The following is a 6,673-nucleotide window of genomic DNA, read 5'->3' as shown; positions in this document are numbered from 1 at the left end:
CACACTCGGGGTTTTCCACAAAAATACACAACATAATTGGCGCAGCCGGTATACACACGTTTTTATAAACATACAATATAAAACGTGCAACGTGAGACGACAACGTCACCTACCTACGTGGGAGTTTACAGCATTACAACTATACAACACAACATAATTAATTAATTAATTGAACACAACATAATTGGCAACAAGAAGAAAAATGGGAGAAAAAATTGTAAGTCACTAATAAGAAATATTTATAGTTAAGTTTTTAAAATAGAAAGACATTTCATTTTTTAAGAAAGACAAATCAAATCAAAATAATATTGTAATGATATAATATATATTTTTATTTTTTTTAAAAATCAAATTTTATATGTAAATTTTCTGAATGTAAGTTTTATGTATGTAAATTTATTACTATATGTAAGTTTTTTTGAGTTCTGTTGTTCTACGTTGTTATGTGAAATTTCTTAATTTTCAAGTTTGTTCAAATATGGGGAAAAGTTGTTTTGTTTGCGATAAGCAATTCGAGGAAAAAGATTTAGAAAACCATCTAGATTCGCATAAATGGTTGTTTGAGAAAGCACATCGTATTATTAGTAAAATAGACAATACAAAAGATAAGGGAATATCTTACGAAAACATAAGCATAAAACCCAATAAAAACTGCATAAAACGACCAGTACCAAAAACAGATAAAGAGTGGGCCCGACAATATAGGCAAGAATTTAGAGAATTGTGGAATTAAACATTGTTTTTTTTTTCTAAGTAATAAGTGTAATACAGAGATATGGTTTGGTATTTTCTCTTTTGATTAATTAATTATTGTTATTGGTTGAGTGGGGTCACGTAATTATTTTGTTTTTATTTCTCATAAATGGAAAAGGAAATCGAAAATTTACAACAGGAGCTTAGAGTATTTAAAAGATATTTAGAATCGGCAAGAGTACACGCTTGGGAAAAATTAATTGAACTTAATCCAGATAAGGAATTTGTTCAATTAACAAAAGATCATATTAGACATAACAGGTTAACGAGGGTTGAAGAACTTGAATACATAAAGGAAAATATAGAGAGTGTGGAAGGTCTAAAGAATTGGCGAACGTTATTGAAGATTTGTCAGATGCTAAAAAGGGTTTGGAACATAAGTGTAAGCAACTAAGTTCACGCACGGAAGAATTAACAGACGCAGAAGATCAGACGGCAATTTTGGAGAACGTTTTAAAAAACCAGGGAAAAACGGAACAGGACATCAGTATAATCTTGGACTCAGAAGGTACAGATCACATTAGGGAAAACGAGATTAAAAAGCTAACAGCACAAATTGATGATTTAAAGAAAGAACTAGCGAAGTGCGGACAAACAAAACAGTTACTGAGAACAATGGTGGAAACAAACAATAACGAAAAAAAAGTTATGGCATCGATTACGGCAATCATGGAAATAGTAACCAAGGTGCTACCGTATTTCATGGGCACAGAAGGACCCGATCTACGGAGTGAAGTACATAAGTTTATTGCAGGTTGTGAACTGGTACAACAAGCACTACCGCAAGAGGGAGCACAGTATGTCGTAAGTTGCATAAAACAAAGATTAGTGAGTGTAGCTTACGAGAATATCGCGGGTAGACCATTCAACACAGTAAATGAATTGTGTGAGGCGGTTAAACGTACATACCTCAGGAAACGTACATTGGAACACATAAGGAATGATCTAACTTGTACCAAACAAAGACAGAATGAGTCAGCGAGTTCATTTGGAGGTAAACTGGAGGCGTTACTACATGAAGCCGAACAACTAATAAGAAATCAAGAAGGTGAGAGTGAAATTCTGTCACTGCGACTAACAGTACGTTGTTTTATTAAGGGTTTGAAAGACAATAGTTTAAAGCATAGGTTTATTGGGTTAGAGAATGATCCTATCCAGAAACTAATTTTTATTGCAGAATCAGCCGAAGAATTATTGGGTGAATCACGTTCAAATATAAACATGTCCACCACAGAGAATCGAACAGAAATGAAATGTACGTTTTGTAAACAAGACGGACATGGATGGGCATTCTGCCCAGAAAGACAAAATACGCCATACTGTACAAATTGTGGAGTATATGGGCATGAAAATGGACCCAAATGTAGAGAACATCCTATGGAGACAGTAAAACAAGAAAAAACGGCCTGCAATTTCTGCAAGAAGACGGGACACGATACAAAGGATTGTTTCAGTAGACTAAACAAATTGTATTGTACTTTTTGTGGAGTGAGAGGACATGAACAGAATAAATTTTGTAAATTGGGACATACAGGATGTGGGAACCAAAATAACTACAGTAACGTGAGACAAGAGAGGGAATGGCAAAACCATTCAGTACCTTTAAAGCACAGTAATCCAAACTTTAGCAGACCAAGTGGAAGACCTTTGAGTGCAAATCTTAGATGTTTTAGGTGCGGCAAAGAAGGACATTTTGCAAAAACTTGCAGAATAACAGTACCAAATCCGTCGGGAAACTTCAACCGGCCCAGTCTAAGACATTAGACTGGACTGCCGTAAATTCAAAAAGTAAATGTCAATTTAATTTAGGACCTGCACGAATAACTAAAAGTAACAGCAACAACAATGTTCAGAACCGATCGAATACAAATAATAAGACGAAGAATTTAGGAGCCAAAGCGGTTAATTCAAGGAATCATGGTATAATCACGATAAAACATAAGGAAATGCAAGAAAATTTGACCAACCAAATAGGGTTTAAAAATTCAGAGGAAAAAATTAGTTATTTGAAAAAGCCGAAATTGAATAATATAGTGTTGAGGGTGAACAAATATATGTTCAGTATTTGGACATGTATAGTTACATTACTAATTTCATATTGTTCAATACTATCGGATTACTGGAAAGAAAAATCAGAGTGGGTGTTTGAACAAATAGGAGTTCTACGGGCAAAAGGAGCGAGTTACAATGCCAAAGGTAGCATTAGTCAATCGTTTGATGATGCCTATGTAGAAGTACCTTGCGAACGTGCAGTGGGGAATAAACTTCGACTTTTAGTTGACTCGGGAGCAGACACCAGCCTTATAAAAACAGAGGCGTTAATCGATTTAAAAGATATAAACACCAAAGACACAAAAGGTCTTACAGGAGCTTTTGGAGGCAATATAAGTACATTGGGTACGGTCAATATTGAACACCGAAAATTTCCAGCTCTACAATTTAAAATGCATGTAGTGCCAGTAGGTAGCCAGTTACCAGCAGACGGACTTCTAGGTAGAGATGAACTGTGGAACCGGTCTACTACAGACACAATTAAAAAGGTTTTAAAATTTTTTAAGAATAAAGAGGAATTAGCTACTTTACCACTGGTAAGCATTGTAGATCATGGTCGGATTTGTATAGCAGAAAGCATGACAATCCCAGGTAGATCAACAATGATTATTCCAGTAAAAGTAGTGCCTAAAGAAGGAACACTCGTAATACATAAAAGGGAAATAGTTAGAAATGTCTATTCAGGTGAATGTTTAACAGAAGTAAAAAACGGAATAGGTTTTGTAAGAATTTTGAATGCAAACAACTATGCAGTTGAAATGAATAGTGAAATTGAATTAAAGGGCAGTGATATGAATGAGTACTATGAGTACAATGTCCCTAATGTTAATTTGAACAAAGAAGTAAACTTACAGGAAAGGTACGGAAAATTACTGAAATTAATAAGATTGGATGAGCGTTTAAACAATGAAGAAAGACGGTTAATTACGCAGACAATTAAGGAATATAACGATGTATTTCACTTATCAGGAGATAAACTGTCCTATACATCAGTGTTGGCACACGAAATTCCAACAAGTCATGATCAAATACCGGTAAATCAACGACAATATAGATTACCAGAAGCACATAAGGAAGAAATTAATAAGCAAGTTAGTGAAATGCTAGATGAAGGGATAATAACAAGGAGTAAATCACCATGGAACTCTCCTATCATCCTTGTACCAAAAAGGTCAGGTATAGATGGGGAAAAGAAATGGCGTCTCGTGGTTGATTTTAGAAAATTAAATGAAAAAACAATTAAACAGGTGTTTCCAATTCCTAGAATTGATGAAATTTTAGACCAACTAGGATGCAGTAGATATTTCTCAACGCTGAATTTGGCTAGTGGCTATCACCAGGTGATGGTAGACAGTAAATACAGGGAGAAAACGGCATTTAGCACAGGTCTAGGACATTTTGAATTTCTTAGAATGCCATTTGGTTTAACAGGAGCACCCGCAACTTTTCAACGAATTATGAATAGTATTTTAACAGGATTACAAGGGATAGATTGCTTCGTCTATCTCGACGATATTGTTATCTACGGAAGGAATTTAAATGAACACGACCACAGGTTAAGGAGAGTATTACAAGCACTAAAAGAAAATAATTTAAAATTACAAACGGAGAAATGTCAGTTTTTAAGACGAGAAGTCGTTTACCTTGGGCATAAATGTTCGGACAAAGGAGTAATTCCAGATCCAGACAAAACCAAGTGTGTTAAGTCTATCCCAGCACCTCGAAATGTTAAGGAACTGCAATCATTTTTGGGACTTGTGAATTATTAAAATTATTATTAAAATGGAAATTTATCCCACAAGCAGCGAGTGTGTGTTTACCGCTTAATAAATTACTAAGGAAAGGAGAAAAGTTCGAATGGAACGACAGTTGCCAAGAAGCAATGATTAGACTGAAGGCTGCAATAACGAAGCCTCCTATACTTCAATATCCAGATTTCTCAAAACCTTTTGTTTTAACAACTGACGCTAGTAATGAAGCGTTAGGTGCAGTATTGTCTCAGGGAGAAGTAGGTTCTGATTTACCACTTTATTTCGCAAGCCGTGCTCTGAGTAATACTGAGAAAAGATATTCAACTATAGAAAAGGAATTTCTTGCGATAGTTTGGGCAACTAGGAATTTTAGGTCTTACTTATTGGGAAGACATTTTAAAATATTTACTGACCATAAGCCATTAAGAGGTATAGCAAATCTTAAAGACCAAAACACACGTTTGGGAAGATTCCGATTGAAATTGTTGGAATACGATTTTGAAATTTTATACAAACCAGGAAAAACCAATAAAAACGCGGATGCTCTGAGTCGACTACCAATAGCAGTAGTTACGAGAGGAAATAAAAAAGCAACAAATCTGAAGGAAAACAAAAATAAAATGGAACAAAATGAAATAGAAGAAGTGGAAGATACGAAGGACCAAACGAAAGAAGATTACGCGGTATTTCTAACTAATAAAAAGGATATCCAAGAAGTTTTAAAGAAATTCCACGACTCACCTATCGGAGGACATCAAGGAGCTGTTAAAACATATTTCCGAATACGAAAACAGTTTAAATGGGCAGGCATGCAAAGACAGATAAAAGACTACGTCGGAACATGTCAACAATGCCAGAAAAACAAGAGTTCTAGGGTAGAGAAAATGCCAATGGTTTTGACGGATACCCCTCAAAGACCATTCGACAAAGTATTTATGGATATTGTAGGCCCACTACCTACTACAGAGAATGGGAATAAACTAATTTTAACATTTCAGGATGATTTTTCTAAGTATTTGGTATGTACAGCATTACAGGATGGGGAAGCTACGACAGTAGCAAGGAAATTCTTTAACGAAATAGTTTCAAAATTTAATATACCAAAAGTTCTCGTGACAGACAATGGGACTAATTTCACTTCGAAATTATTCAAAGAAATCTGCAAAATTCTTGGTGTTAAAAAAATACAAACTACTCCATATCATCCACAGGCAAATGGCTCTTTGGAAAGAAGTCATCGTCCTTTAGCGGAATTTTTAAGAAGTTTCGTTAAATTGGATGGATCCAACTGGGATGAGTGGTTGCATCATGCGATGCATGTCCATAATAACACGGTGCATTCTGCAACAAAGCAGACACCATCAAAAACACTATTTGGGTTCGATTTCGAGATTCCCATAACATTAAAAAGAAAACCAACACCATTATACAACCACGACGATTTTTCAAAAATTCTGAAATATCAAATTCAACGCTCATACGACGTGGTTCGAAAAAATCAGGAGTTAAACTATGATAAGAATTCTAAAAGTAGAATGTTCAAAGTAGGAGATAGGGTATGGTTGAAGAATACAAGTAGAAGAAATAAGTTTTCACCTATTTGGGTGGGACCTTTCCCAGTAACAGAAATTACTAGTCCAGTAAATGCTAAAGTAATAATTTCAGGAAGGGAAAGAGTATTCCACAATAATCTACTTAAATTACATAAAAGATAGACAAAATTATAACTATTAACAAGTTTTTTTTTAAATTTAGTCTTTAGTTTTAATTTTTAGGAGTTGTAGGTTTACAATTAGGAGATGAAGGTTCCTGTTTTTCCGGGGGGGAAAAGTAAAAAAAAAATGAAACTAGAAAACTGAAATAAATATTTTTTGTTTGACTCAACATTTTCATTATTATAATCTAAATAAATTTTTGACTAATAAGTAGTTTATAATAAGGAGCATAATAAATTTACAAATTTCTTAAAATATATTAATAAGAATAAATTTTTAACTAATAAGTAGTTTATAATAACAATCATAATAAACAACAGAACACAATAATAAAGAAATTTACAAATTTCAATTATCAAGAGTAAACATTTCTTAAAGTATTTAAATACTAAAATATTTTAA

Source organism: Teleopsis dalmanni, chromosome X, assembly GCF_002237135.1.
Source record: "Teleopsis dalmanni isolate 2A chromosome X, ASM223713v2, whole genome shotgun sequence".
NCBI classification, from domain to species: domain Eukaryota; kingdom Metazoa; phylum Arthropoda; class Insecta; order Diptera; family Diopsidae; genus Teleopsis; species Teleopsis dalmanni.
Note: the sequence above shows the minus strand (reverse complement) of the source record.